At 38.5% G+C, this 15,006-nt stretch overlaps 1 non-coding gene across 1 annotated transcript; it reads left to right on the top strand.

Annotated features, from left to right (window-relative positions):
- The first annotated feature begins 289 nt into the window (after nucleotides 1-289).
- On the top strand, nucleotides 290-396 carry LOC145168239 (small nucleolar RNA R71). Its single transcript, XR_013741807.1, has one exon. It is a non-coding gene; the product is annotated as a small nucleolar RNA R71 (small nucleolar RNA).
- Nucleotides 397-15,006: the final 14,610 nt, after the last annotated feature.

Genomic DNA, 15,006 nt, shown 5'->3' with positions numbered 1-15,006 from the left:
ACATCCAACTGTTATTGCATGAATTGATTGGTCCATTTGGGTCAATCTCCGGTCCATATTATTCAACATCGCCATCATAGCATCCATTTCTTCAGATTGTGCACCCCCACTGCCTTTGGTTCCATCTTGTCCTGGGTTGTGGTACTTACGAGAGTGTTTTGCGAATTCTTCAATTAACACCTTGATCTGATTAGGATTCTTCTTCGTGAGAGGGCCTTGCGAATCAAGGAGTTGTCTAGTAATGACATTGACCCCATCATAGAAAATAGACATCTCTTGCTGAATATTAAGGTCATGTTGAGGACAATTCCTTAACAATCCTTTGTAACGCTCCCATGCCTCGTATAGTGACTCCCCCGACTGTTGCTCAAAGTTGGCTATTGCCTACTTGAGTTTTGATATCTTGGATGGTGGGTAAAATTGGTCTAGGAACTGCTCACGCATTTGAACCCAAGTAGTGATCGTACCAGGTGGGAGTGCTTTCAACCAGTCTTTTGCAGCTCCTTTGAAAGTAACTGGTAGCATCCTTAGCAAGACAGTATCTCTATTGATATTTGGGACATTGAAATAGTCAGCAATGTCGTTGACCTCATCTAGATGTTTGAAAGCATCCTCATGATCCTTTCCATAAAACGGAATATCCTTTAGTGCATTAAGGATATGTCCCTTCAACTCGAATGTGGCAGTGGCAGGAATCGCGAGTTGTACTAATCCCGGACCAACATCTTCTCGAATATGCTTCTTGTAAGCTCCCATTGTCATTTCTTCAATGTTCGCCATTTCGTTGCTTGGCTTGTCTTCGGGTTCGCTCGTATATAGTCCAAACTCGTTCTCGGACTCGTATTCAGACTCGTTTGGGATAGGTATTTGATCTAAACTTGTAAGCTTGCTCTTTTCCTTTGTAGATGAGCTCGATTCTCCCGTTTTCTTACCCGACTTCTTTGAGAATACTGACTTGAACTCTTGTAAGGGTGTCTTCTTTGGTGTTTGATCGTCTTTCACGTTCTTATCCTTCTTTGTGTGAAGGGCAGACTCTGGATCTTCAAGAGGTGGCACCAAAGGTGTATTGGATCCTCTGGTCATGTACTCCTCCAAAATAAAATAAAACGTAAAATTGAACTAAAATAGAAAAGCAAACTAAAAACAAAGAAAACTGGAAATCACTGAATTCACGTCGTGAGCCACTAATGCTCACGTCGTGAGTTCAGTACTGCAAGAAAATAAACGAAACTGAAAAATAACTTTTTGCAGGTTTTACCCCACAAAAAGGATCGATTAATTTAAAGCAAAATAAATCACTATCAAATAAGCCGCTCCCCGGCAACGGTGCCAAAAACTTGATGTGTACAATTAGCTACACCTAATTTTAATATTTATAACCTAACTACCTTAACTAACTAAATTGCACCTAGGCAGTGTACCTAGTCAAAATTATAGAATAGTAGGGTAAGTCGGGTGTCGATCACATGGAACGGTTTTGACTAATTAATTTATCTACTACTAAATTAACCTAATTATTAACAAAGGAAGGGGTTTTATCTAATTTTGCAAGTTTAGATGAACTTAATTCTTTAACACAACTCAATCAATTAAACAAACACTTATGTTAGTTCGAATCCACTTTCACTCAATGGGTTATAAATTAGCTATGAAAATTACTGTTGGTACCAATTAAGATAGTATTAGCAATTTAGTTCTAAATCTACTAACATTGATTGATTCATGTAAGTCTATGTATGGTCACACAATAGTTAACATAGAATCAATTATTGAATAAGATTGGAGCCATGTAAGATTAATTTGATAAACACAATTATGGTCATAATATGAGTTCTCTTGCAGAGCCTAATTCAATGATCCAATTGCTTATCTAAGATTGGTTTGATCTTAGCTCTAATAAACTAGTGTTCACTGAATTATTAGGTATTCAAGTTCATGCAGATTTGTATTCACTAACTACACAGAACAAGAAATTTAAGCAATCAAAATTTGAATCAAACATGCTAGGTAAAATCAACCAAACACAAGCATAATACCAACAAGTAAAGTCAAATCTAATGTATAAAAACCATGAGTTCCAGCTTCATCTAGCTAACAGAAGCAGCTAGATTTAGCTGGACATACTAGCAACTAAGCAAACAAAATCCATAATCAAAAGCATGTTTAAATGTACCAAAATATGAATCAAATATTTAACTTCTTCTTCCTTGGTGTTGAAAACCAATTCCAGAACTTTTCTTCTTCTCCAATTCGTCTTCAGGAACCCTCCAAGGCAGCCAAAAAGTCCCTCAAATCGTAATGGACTAAGGTATTTATAATTTCTGATTTTGCCGAGTTCACGTCGTGAGCCGATAAGCCTCACGTATTGAGTATGAGATAAATATGTTCGACAAGGACTTTTTCATCCAGATGCATATCTTCTAGAACACTCCAAATCACGTCGTGAATCTAGACATCTGTAAGTCCCTAATCTGCTTGTGTATCAATCAGATCCAATTGATGGTGCGGAATCCCAATCAATTGGATGATGTCAGATCAAATAGAAGAGAAGGAGAAGAAGAAGATGATGAATCTTGTATGTATTGATAAGAATGAAGATCCGGATACAAGATTCACACACACTAACACACACTCTCTTTTCTCTCTCTCTAGAACACCTTCAAATACACACACTTAAGCTCCTCTATTCTATTACAATTATGCACTCCTCACCCTATATATAGTAGACATGGGAAACATGGGTCGTAAATGGGTTTACGGTCGTAAACCTATTCACGGCCGTAAACACAACCGTAAACACGTATACGGACGTAAACACGTATACGGACGTAAACACCAAGCTGTTTACGGTCCAAGACACAAAAATACATTTTCCTAGAAAAGTAAAGTATAAACCATATTTTTGACCCAACAATCTCCCCCTTGGTTTATAGCTTTCTTTTCTTAATTGACCCAACAAGCTCCCCCTAAAAAGTAGCTGGCTTTTCTTGTTAATCTTCATTGGGAGCTTTTGCTTCAGCTTTAATCTTCGATATCTTCATGACTTCAAGATGAACATATGAATCTTTAATGAATGACTTCATCTTGAGCAGTTGGGCTTTTCTTCAGAATTTGGCTTTGAACGCACGTCGGGTGAGGAGGCTTCTTGAAAAGATTCTTGAAAATTTTGCTTTCAGCTTGAGAATCTTCAGAGAGACTATCAGAGAGAACTAATCTTCTGGATCACTTCAGCAGGTACAAAGATAGCAGCAAATTGATTGAGGAGGCTTCAATGCAATATGTCACATAATCTTCAATTACAGCTTGACCTGGCTTCTGGGGTTGAAGGATTGAATGTTGAAAGAATAATCTTCATTTCTTGCTCCTTCGAATGAGAATTCTTCGATGATCACGGATGAATCCTTGGCTCAGAAATCTTCGACACAAACTCCATGAGTTTCATCTTCACCTGAATTCACTTTTTAAGACAAAACAAAACTAAAAGAAAATTTAGCACACAATATTTTTGGGTTTTTCATATTTTCAAAAAAATAAAATAAAACATAAACAAAAATATTATTGGATTTTTGATTTTCTGAAAAAGAAAAATAAAAACAGAAATAACACTATTTTTGGATTTTTAATTTTTTTTTAATTTTCTTTATTTAATTCTCCCCCTAAATTTGTGCATAGAGGAAAACTATGAACAAATTTAACAAAAAACTAAAATATTTGGGATCAAAGTTGTCAAGCAATCCAATATCGTTTATCAGCACACGCCTGCATGTCTAGATCTGGTCAATCACCGGTATTGTGGTCCACTTAAACACAAAGGATGTTGACAATTTGGACAGAATATAGATGACAAGTCATTGTGATATATATTCCTAAATGGACATTTGGCTGACGACGACCAAGGATATTGTTGTCCACTTAAATTATGCAGCAAGATCTACAGACAACCTATTAAATGGTTCAATTTTAGATGTACTAGAACGTGTTTCCCACTTCCCGATATACCCCGATAATCAAGAACTTCCAAAGAACTCCTTACTTTAGGTGAGTATTCAATCATTGAGGAGGAAGTTAGATATAGAAGTGCATATGTTGTATCCCAGGTCGGATGTCTTCCAATCACACAGAGGGAACAACATATGACTAACATAGATAGAGGGATTGAGAGGCAGAATGTTGCATATGCTGTGTCCCAGGTCGGATCTTCCGATCACGCAGAGGGGACAACATATGGCTAACAGATAGAAATAATTTCATAGATAAGGAGGTGCGTAGAATTAGAGTTGCATATGTTGCAATCCAGGTCGGATATGTTCCAATCACGCAAAGGAAGCAACATATGACTGACAGATAGAAAGCAAGAAAATAATTTCCTACAGACCTACTTTATCAGAACCCCCCAGTTGCCCTATCCATACCGGAATTAAGGACATGAGTCCATACATCAAGGAAATGATCAGACACAGTTCTAAATAATTAACTTTTAGTGTATCTCGCAGGTTCCCATGTTTATCTCACTGCTCAATCTACTCGAGCGTCGTATGGTCAGTCCAAATGAAAATATCTAAGTCTATATTGTCTAGTCCTTTCATGGTCAATCAATGTCTAGTCCATTTGAATCCTTTGTGCCTACCAGCACATTGAATACAGAGTCTAGACAATTCGACTTTAGTGCATTACACGAATTGCATATTGCCCTTTAGCACTAGACTTCATATCACTTCCCAAACAATACCTACTAACAAAAAACTATTAGAAAATGAAAAATTGTCTTTAAAATGAATCAGAGTAAGATAAACTCAGGAGTATAGAGAAGAAAACGCAAACCGTAATTCACCGATTGAATTTGCATACAGAAGGTCTGAGAACAGCACGCATAATCTCAGAACAGATCCGAAAATTCTTCATGTCATTAAGCACTAACCCCATTTGTGATCTCTTCTTTTCTTCCTTTCCCGCAAAGGACACATATTCTCAAACAAAGATCTGAATGTTGTACAGTTAAGAGATGTCCCCTATCATGTGCCTGGAACAACCACTACCAACAAACCGAGGTCTGATGATATGCCTCCATAGCTGTTCCGACACAGATCGGGATCAGTTGGTCTTTGGAACCCAGTCCATTTTGAAACTGGGTCGACCTTTGTCATCTTTGCACGGTACTCTCTCCCACGACATATCCTGTTTATCACAAACAGAAGATGAAGAAATATTAGAATCGTTAGAAGATTTGGGAGAGTGAGCCTTTGGAACCCATTTGTAGTTGGGTTTAACCCATTTCTTTTTCGATCTGATGGGTGGCTCAGTACTTGCTTTTGATCTTGATGTCGGCCGTTGAGATGACTTTGATTTTGGCTTCACGGGAGCATCTCTTGGATTTGGCTTCTTGGCCGACATTCCCTTCTTGTTCTTGGGAGTTGGATTCTTGGCCTTGTGGGTTTGATTCTTGGCCTTCTGCGCGTTCCAGTCACCATTGTCTGAACGTGACCTTGAGGGGTTTCTTTTGGAGTATCTCCCTCTTGGCGCGTTCTGCCACCCTTGTGCATAGTAGGGAACGTATGCGCGATTAGGACAATTTCTGGCAATGTGTCCAGGTGTTCCACAGTGAAAACATGTCTTTTTCTTCACTGTGAAGTTGTTTCTTCCTGCCCCTGGTGGCGTATCCTTGCCTTGTCTCTTGTTATTCCCACAAGCACACTTGCAACAGGCACTCTGATTTTCTTGTTTTGGTGACCTGTATTTACCAACAACAGGTTGTGTGACTGGTGAGGGTGGAGGTGAAGTGGATGTGCTTGAATCAGGAACATCAGAATTGTCAAACAAAAAATCAAACACATCAAAGAAATTTGAGTTATCAGTCTTTGACACAGAATCATCAGAATTTGCATCCTTATCCTCATCCTTTACTACTTTACCTGCACAAGAAGTAGATGTGCTAGAAACAGGAACATCAGTATTTTCAAACAAATCATCAAATATGTCAAAAAAAATTAACTCAACATGATCCGGAGCAGAAGCATCACAAGATGTATCATTAATTTTAACATCAGAAACAAAAGAGTTATCATTTGAAACAGAAACAACAGGTTCAGAAACATTTCCTTCAGCTTCTTGCTTTGACTGATCTAAGGATTGATCTGCAGGGGAAGTAGAAAGGTTAGTACTTTCAACATTAATAAATCCTCCTGAAACAAAACCAGATGGCTTGCCATAAACCATGAATGGTTTGTTGGCAATCTCCTCTTTAGACAAGGGTTGATACTGATATGTATGATTATAAGGAGGAGGTACACTATCATATCCTAAACCCTTTTGCTGGTTTCGTTTAAATTGCATGCAGTGATCAATCATGTTGGCAACTACCTCGCTTGATCCATCAAATTTTCTAAAATCAAAATTTGCAGTTTCAAATTGTGTCTTTAATGTATCAAGCTCAGTAGTTAACTCATCATTTTGTCTCTTAATATAATCATAAAGTTCACATTTTTCACTGTATTCTGTCTAAATTCTCTTAAAGTCCTTTATTTTTGTGTCTAACTGGGCCTTTAGGGGTTTCTGTCCTTTCCTGAGTTGATATCCTTCATATCTCAGGTCCTCAACTTCTCTTTTTAATAAATCAATTTGTTCCCGAAGAAACTTAATCGTAGTTTTACAAGATGGATTACATGAAACTTCATTGACTGGAACGTTTGAAGAACTCATTTTTTTTAAATATGCCCTTTGACTAAAAACTCAAAAGTCAACTTCAAAAGTCAAATTTAAAAAGTCAAACTTAAAAGTCAAACTTGAAAAGTCAAACTTAAAAAGCTAAATTTGAAAATTTAAAAGTTAAACGAGAAAGTCAAAGTTTAAAGTCAAAGGTCAAGTTTTAAAAGTCAATGTCAAAATTATAAGTAAAAAGTCAAAAATAAAAGTCAAAAATTAAACACTAAATTTTTTTGGTTGAAATTGGAATTTAAAATGAAAAGAAATTGAATTTTGGGCTAAAAGTGTGAAATTTGCGAAACTAGAAGCGACAGGGAGTGGTTTTGAATTAAATTTCGAAGTGTTATTCCATCTAGTAGGCTAGATCAGCTGGTAAGGTGCCTTGCTGATGAACCAGAGGTCGCAGGTTCGATCCCCGGCACCCCCCAAATCCGTTTCCCTTTTTTTAATATGCGAAGGAAGATGCTGCTGCGAACTTCGGATCCTATGCGAGGCTGAGATGCGATGCGAGGATGCTTGGATGTGAGGACGAGGCCATAAACGTTGCTGAGCCGTAAACCACCGAGGACCGCAAACCGAGGTCGTAAACTCCGAGCCGTAATCTCGGACCGTAAACTCCGAGGCCGTAATCTCGGAAACCCTAGCTGCTGACCGTAAACGCCGCCACCCCCTCGCTGGTTACGACCAAAAACAGCGATTTTTGCCACTTTTTGCTCCAAAACTCGATAAAAAACGCGAAGAACAAACCCCCCTTAATTTTCAGAGATCTATCCAAAAATGCAGGAATTTTTCAAAAATAAGATCAAATATGTTCCAGATCTGACAAAAATGACTGATACAATCCAAGCTCTGATACCAATTGTAAGTCCCTAATTTGCTTGTGTATCAATCAGATCCAATTGATGGTGCGGAATCCCAATCAATTGGATGATGTCAGATCAAATAGAAGAGAAGGAGAAGAAGAAGATGATGAATCTTGTATGTATTGATATGAATGAAGATCCAGATACAAGATTCACACACACTAACACACACTCTCTTTTCTCTCTCTCTAGAACACCTTCAAATACACACACTTAAGCTCCTATATTCTATTATAATTATGCACTCCTCACCCTATATATAGTAGACATGAAAAACATGGGCCGTAAATGGGTTTACGGCCGTAAACCTGTTCACGGCCGTAAACATAACCGTAAACACGTATATGGACGTAAACACCAAGCTGTTTACGGTCCAAGACACAAAAATACATTTTCCTAGAAAAGTAAAGTATAAACCATATTTTTGACCCAACAACATCTCACGACGTGAGTATAGCAGATTTCGTGGTTTCTTTTCTTTTAAATCTTCAAGTCTCTAAAGTTCCAAGTATTGTCAATTTTGGTCCCTTTCTTCGAAAATGTTTCTACTTTGGCTGCAAATAACAATTTATCCTTATAAGTACCATAATTCTATGCAAATAACCAAAATATTAATAAAAATGTAATTAAATATTGCCTAAAAATATGTATAAATATGGCAATATCAGCCATCATCCCCTAACTAATTCGTAATAACTTATAAGCATATCAATAATCACACACATAGATATTACATATTCAGCTCTACAGGGACATTGAAAACTACATTAGGGGATTTACACTGCTAATTCCTATATCCTAACATACATGGATATATACTGGAATACATAAAATAGTGAGATTAACTCACCTGGACAGTTACTTAGATGATTGACAGAATATGAGCGATCCAATTGGTGATCCAACAGACGGGTAACACACCTAACAAGTATTAACCAATAATACTATAACCAGCTAATTTCTACGGCGATCTGGTAACATAGGTTAGACCTATCACTAACCCCAATGAATACTGATAGATCTATCAAGTAAGGATTCGCCAGACAGGACATTTGGGAGGCAAGATCATTTCGGCATATAACTTTTCTGAAATCCAACAACCAAGCCAACGTGACCATTCTAGACACTTCTCCTGTAAGTGGATTAACCAGTATTATAACATGGAATTACTGATAAATCTTAATTATAGGTTCATAATAACGATTATGATTATAATTATAAGTTACACTGAATGCAAAAGAGTGTAGCTTAACTTAGAGAGATTTCCTAGACAAAGTCTGGAAATTGCACTTGCAGAACTCCAGCCTGATAGCTACTAGTTTTCGGGCTCTCTGGGGCCTCAAAGCTTCACCAAACAATCCTAAATACTAAGGAGATTTCGTAACTATAACTCAAAATATCGAGAGAGAGAATTGGAGGGTGTGAGGGAGATAATGAGGGTTGCTGCCCTTTTATAGGAGATTTTTGGGGTGCACGGCGTATAAATACTATGCACGTCGTGCATTTTAAGGATACATATCCCCACCATTTTTTTACCACGTGTCAGGCTCTCCATGGTCCGCATTTTCACATTCTAGAGCGCACGTCGCGCACCACGTGCGACGTAAACCGTAAATTTTGTAAATTTCGTAACTTCTTCATACGAACTCTGTTTTTGACGTTCTTCATATCCTCAGAAAGCTCTCGTCGAGATCTACAACTTTACTTTAGACCCGAACAACTAATTCTTACTTTATTTTTCATCTATATTTTTATTTAATTATATGGTTTTGCTAAAATCATAACTATCTTGTACGGAATCTGTTTTTGGCATTCTTTTTCTCAAAATTCATATATTAAAGAGTACTATGATTTTCCTTTTGGTGACTTTAGCTAAAGGTCAACCATTTTCTTCGTAGCTTTTTACGTCACACATTTCTTATGTGCGGCTGACTTTTATATCTTATAAAAATCATATCTAATTCATACAGAGTCAGATTTCTACGAAAGTTATATTCTTGGGATCGGGGAGACGTGTATATATATATATATATATATATATATATATATATATATATATATATGTTTTGGCGCACTCATTTTTACAATTTACGGACGATTCAGTTTATTTTTCTTGGGCTAAAGAGTAATATATTTCCACTTTGAATTATATAAACATTTGTTTATATTGAATACTATGGAATGGTAAAAATAGGGTGTTACACTTTAATTTAAACTCTGGAACGTTTTTAGTTCATTCTGGAGGTGTTCTACGCATTACGGAACAGTAATTGTAAATGAATAAGCACCTTATACAAACAGGCAAACTAGGTTTTTGAAGTGAAGAACGTACTCGTAAAATAACGGGGTCGTAGTGCTCTTTTTCCATGTCGGAGTTGCGTGTCGGAGATCGGAATCACGATCAGGGTCGCGTGTCAGAATCGAATCGGAAAGTCAGAGCAAGATCCAGAATGAAGGCGAAGGTCTCGATTTTTTCAAATAATATTCCGGAATTTGAAATTTAAATTTCCAATCTGGAACATGGATGGATAATCCAGAATGGGAATTCCGGAGGCACAGTAATGGGCCGATCCACCTGAAAATTAGTCTGAAATACGTTCCAGAATGCCTCATTCTGGAATGGTTAGATTAAAATTCAATTTGATACACTGATATACCTCTGTAAACTTCTTCAGATAGTACCAGTCAATGAAGCTGCAACAATCATCAGAATTACATTTATGGAAACAATATGTCATGTTATTCCAAAAAAGAAGTTTAATTACCTGAAACACCCTCCTAGTCTCAGAATTCAGAAATAAACACTTTGAGCTGATTTGGTCAAAGATGAAAGCTGAAAAAGGACCAGATCCCTACATTAACATTACTCAGAAATTAGAAGTGAGCATTAGCTATATACGTTGTGGTTTAACAAACTATACGTTTCATGAACAAATTACGTCTATTGTATGGAGAAGATTGACATTGATGAAAATAGAATTGAACACGTTATGGTTTACATTTAACTTACATGTTTTCACTTGAAATCAATATGATATCTGGATTTTCTATGAATCTATGTTAGAACAATGTTCTAGTAGGATCGATAGATTCTAAGCAGAAAAACAATAAAGACGTAATGATGAACACAAGAATGGTTTAACTGATGTCGAATGATTAAACTTTAACACCTCAGAAGAGCTCGATTAAGAACTTCGACTGTAGAGGTGTTTAGGGTTACAAAACAATAAGAGTAATAATCAAGAATGTATCTAATGCATACATGCATGCACTATTTATAGCATAACCCTACATAATAATCACGGATGGAAAGGCCCAATCTGGATATACAAAAACAAGCCCATGACGCAACATAAAATACCCAACAATCTCCCCCTTTGCGTCAATGGAGCCGAAAGCTCAGTTCGGTTGAGCTATGGAAGACTTCTTGACAGTCTTAAACACCTTCGGTATGATGGCCAAAAGAGTATGACGAAACGTGATATACCACCGAAGCATGTCTATGAAGTTCTTTTTGTCTGCATCAGAATTCTGCTTGCACCGATGTATGATATTGATGATGTGCTCTAAGCAGTCCATTGAGAACAGATGCTTATCAACAAGTGCAAAAAGAAATCGATTAACTTCACCTTTTGTAAACATCACTGTAAGATGTGTTGAATCAATTTGGGCCATCTTCATTTTGTTCACATCTCCAGGTTTTTCAGTTGGCTTTATAGTGGGTTTCTTCTTAAAGACTTTCGCAATCTTTTGATCCATTTCAGCAACTTCATGGATATAAGAAGCCAACATCCTCTTTAAATGATCTAGGATCGGCTCATATTCTCTTGCATTAGTGAGCAGAATGTTAAACAACAAGATCCAATCATGAGGATTCAAGTTTGGAAGATCTGCCAGGGATATAACCGAAACCGAGTTTGCTGAACCTCGTGTTATTTTGAAACTGACATTAATGAACTTCCCTGCAGGCGAAGGTTTCAGCACCTTGACAGTAATAATCTTCTGAGCACTCCATGTCAAGTACTGAGGCTGACCAAACTTGAGATAAAATTCGATAAGTTCACGATCAACTTTAGGATGAGGGGAGGGAACTTGAACAGTCGAATCAAAGCAATGAAAAATAAATGCCTTTCGTGTTATAGGCATATCGAACTGTGAGTCCCTTGAATTCTCACAATCAAAAGAGGCTACAGGTTCCAGCCAGTATACGCTAGGAAACTCTATTGCTTCTTTGATGAGCGTTTGTCTCGTCCAAAGAGGAAACAAGGCCTTTTTGAAATTCAAGGCATCTTACTCTTCCTTGTTCTTTCTCTCCCTTTCTTCTGCTTCCTTCGTAACCCGAAGGGTTTCATCCAATTCATTATCCCTTTTCTTTCTTTTCAGGGCTTCAGCAATTGTTTCTTCTTCTTCTTCACTATCATCATCCAGACCCTTCTTTTTATCTTGATTACCAGAACCCGAAGCTTCATTACCCTTCGGTTCGGTTTTGACATTGACCACCTTCGGTTGAGTAAATTCGGTTTTGATAGTAACCTTCAGTTGAGTAGATTGAACACCTTCTCCCCCTTGTTTTGGAGGTACGAATCTCTCCGAAACACCCTTCATTTCATGTAGGAGTGCAAGAGCAGGAAGGAGCTTGGAAGTCAGATGATTCCTGATGGTCAGAGTAAGGATCGGATCGTGAGCACTAAGAAGATCAGTAAGCATAGTCTTTACATCACCAGCACAACTCCGGAATACAGCTCTCTCAGTCTTCAACAAGGAAATTTCCTTTTCAGCTTTATCCAATTGAACTTTCTGGACTTCAATAGTGGAGGCTTGGCGTGCAAGATCTTCTTTCAAGGCACTCTCCTTTGCTAAATCAGCCTGGAGTGTTTCAAGGCGAGAAGTCACTGAGCTAATGAGAGAAGTGTTCTCAGCTTGAATGGAAGAATGAACAACTTCAAATTTAGCTTGCTCCTCTTGAAGTGACTTGGATAAAGAATCAACTGAAGCATTCACTTTGGCCGCATTGGAATCAGTATGGCCTTTGAGGGATTCGAGAAAAATTTGAGAACTGTGAACAAGTTCTGTAACTTCAGTAGTGGCCTTCTTGCAAGAAGAAGTAGATGCTTCAACCGCTTGTGTAGACTTGTCAATAGCGCCCGTATATTTCTCAAGAGCGGTGTCAAGAAAAGCTTTGAGCACAACATCATTATAGGACTTAGAAGCGGCAAGTAATTGATCAAGCTTGTCATCAATGCTCTGCAACTGTTGGCGTGTGACAGGAGTCTCTTCATCTTCGTCTGTTGGAAGCCGATAGGGACTGTAATAAGTCGAGTCGAACTCAACATTATCACCTCCTAGAGTAGCACCAGAATCTGATGAAGGTGAGGGTGAAAGAGGTTTAGAAGTAACTGGAGGTTCGGTTTCAGGATGTGCCCCCGTATCAGATACGTTAACATTGACTGGAGGTGCGGTTGTTGTGGTGGTAGGAGTGGTTGTAGTAGTTGCGGTTGAAAAGATTGGTGGTGGTAAAGGAGTTGTAGAGATAGGTATGGTACTAACTGCTGGTGGTGGTGGGACAGAAGTTGTGATTTGAGATGTAGTGGGTGGTGGAACGGGAGCAACCGAAACTGGAACAATTGTTCTCGGTGGAGATGGAGGAGGAGTAGGAATCTTATCTTGAAGTGGTTCAGTTGGAGTGGGAGAACGAGGAGGTGTATTGCCTCGCTGAACTTCCTCTTCCTCGTCTTCTGTTCGCTCCTCATCATTTTCTGAGCTAGAAGGAGAAGGACTTTTGGTTTTCTTTGTTATCTTTTTAACCTTCTTAGGAGCCGAAGAATCACCCTTTTCAGCTTTTCGTTTTCTAGACTTGGCAGGCTTGGAAGAAGGACCTTCGGTTGTCACTTTCTTGGTATTTACCGGTTTTCCTCGGTTGGCCGGCTTCTCCACAACATCTAAAGCAGCTTGCTGTTCAGGAGTCAGTACTCTCGGTCCTGTGGAAGGAAGCTTTCGGTAGTCTGCCATCACATTACTTTCGGCTAACACACACCGGTACATCGTTTCAGGAATAGAACCAATGTGAGTGAACTTGGAGGCATCGGAGAAGATGATCTTCTTCGTATGGAAAATGGCCACAGAAGCGACTAAAGCATCCTTCATTACCGGAATCTGTAAAGAGTCAATGGCTCTCCGTGTGACGATGGTCCAGAAACGACCACAAGAGATTTCAGAGTGCCTCGTCGAGGTGTTGAGACTTTGTACCAATTGAGACCAGATGATGGACCCATAATCGAGGTTAAGTCCATTGTAAAGACCATAGAGAATGGTCAGAAAACCCTTACTGGTACCATCAGACCCAGCAACTCTCTCCGCTAAACCCCTGTTGATAAGAGTTAGCAACCCATTCCACTGCGGCGACAAGCACGATTTCTTAAATTTGGTCACTGTGGTAAGAACATCAGTGTATCCCATCTCGTAGAGCATCGTAAAGAGTTGGGTTGTGGTGATGAAATCGGGTGAGATAACAGAAGAATCCACAGCCAGCTGTATACAGCGAACAGAATCGTCTTTTTGAAATCGAAGCCTTGTGAGAGAAGATTTGGAAGTAGATCCTCTCCTTGTTCTTGTCATATGATGCAGTAGTGTAGACTTGCGATAGGAGAGACATCGGGACGGATTCCACCCGTGTGAGTGCGAGAACCAGAGGAGAGTACTTCAGGCATTCAACAACTTGTAGCATGTATGAATCATACAGAAAAGGGTTGAGTTGAATGATCATGTTTTGGTTTGGTTTGATCGCGAGCAATGAAGACGAAGCAGTTTGATCCTGAGCAGATGAGGAATTCGCCATTGTTGAGGAAAGGAGGAAGATGAACAGTTGCAAATCGCTCTGTGTATTGAGAGAGTTTGTTACTGGTAAAAGAGACAAATGAAATTAGAAACCCTTTATATATCGTTGCCAGGAGAGAGAAAGAATCTTCATGATAATGATGCGGTCACTGAAACGTCGCCTGAAAAAGCGCGATGTGACAGGTTAGTTTCTCCTAGGTATACGTCAGAACGTGTGGTTTTAGGAACCGTTCAAATTCACGCGCCCAAAATCTTATCCACAATTCGTCATTTGAAATTCATCGTCGCTCCAAAAATTAGGATAACCACTGTTGCTCCAAAATTTAAACAATAAACGAACCAAAAGGAACAGCAACCAGAATGTTGGAAAATCACAAAAATTTTCGTGCAATAGTGTGACAAAAGATAAAGAAATAAAGCAAAATGTGTATAGGATGTGAGTGATGTCTGTTAGAAGACATAAAGCAGATGATTCCGGGAAAGAATCGCTTCCTTCAAAGTCAAGAGAGACTTGAAGTGCTTGCTTGGTTTCCCGATAAAATACGATCGAGTGCTTGTAAAGAAACACCGAAAGGCTTCTTTTAAATAATAGTCTAAAGGTGGCTTATCT

Source organism: Lactuca virosa, chromosome 3, assembly GCF_052849685.1.
Source record: "Lactuca virosa cultivar CGN04683 chromosome 3, Lactuca_virosa_CGN04683_v6, whole genome shotgun sequence".
Classification (NCBI taxonomy): Eukaryota; Viridiplantae; Streptophyta; class Magnoliopsida; order Asterales; family Asteraceae; genus Lactuca; species Lactuca virosa.
The sequence above is the reverse complement of the archived record's forward strand: the minus strand, read 5'-3'. Positions and strand labels throughout refer to the sequence as shown.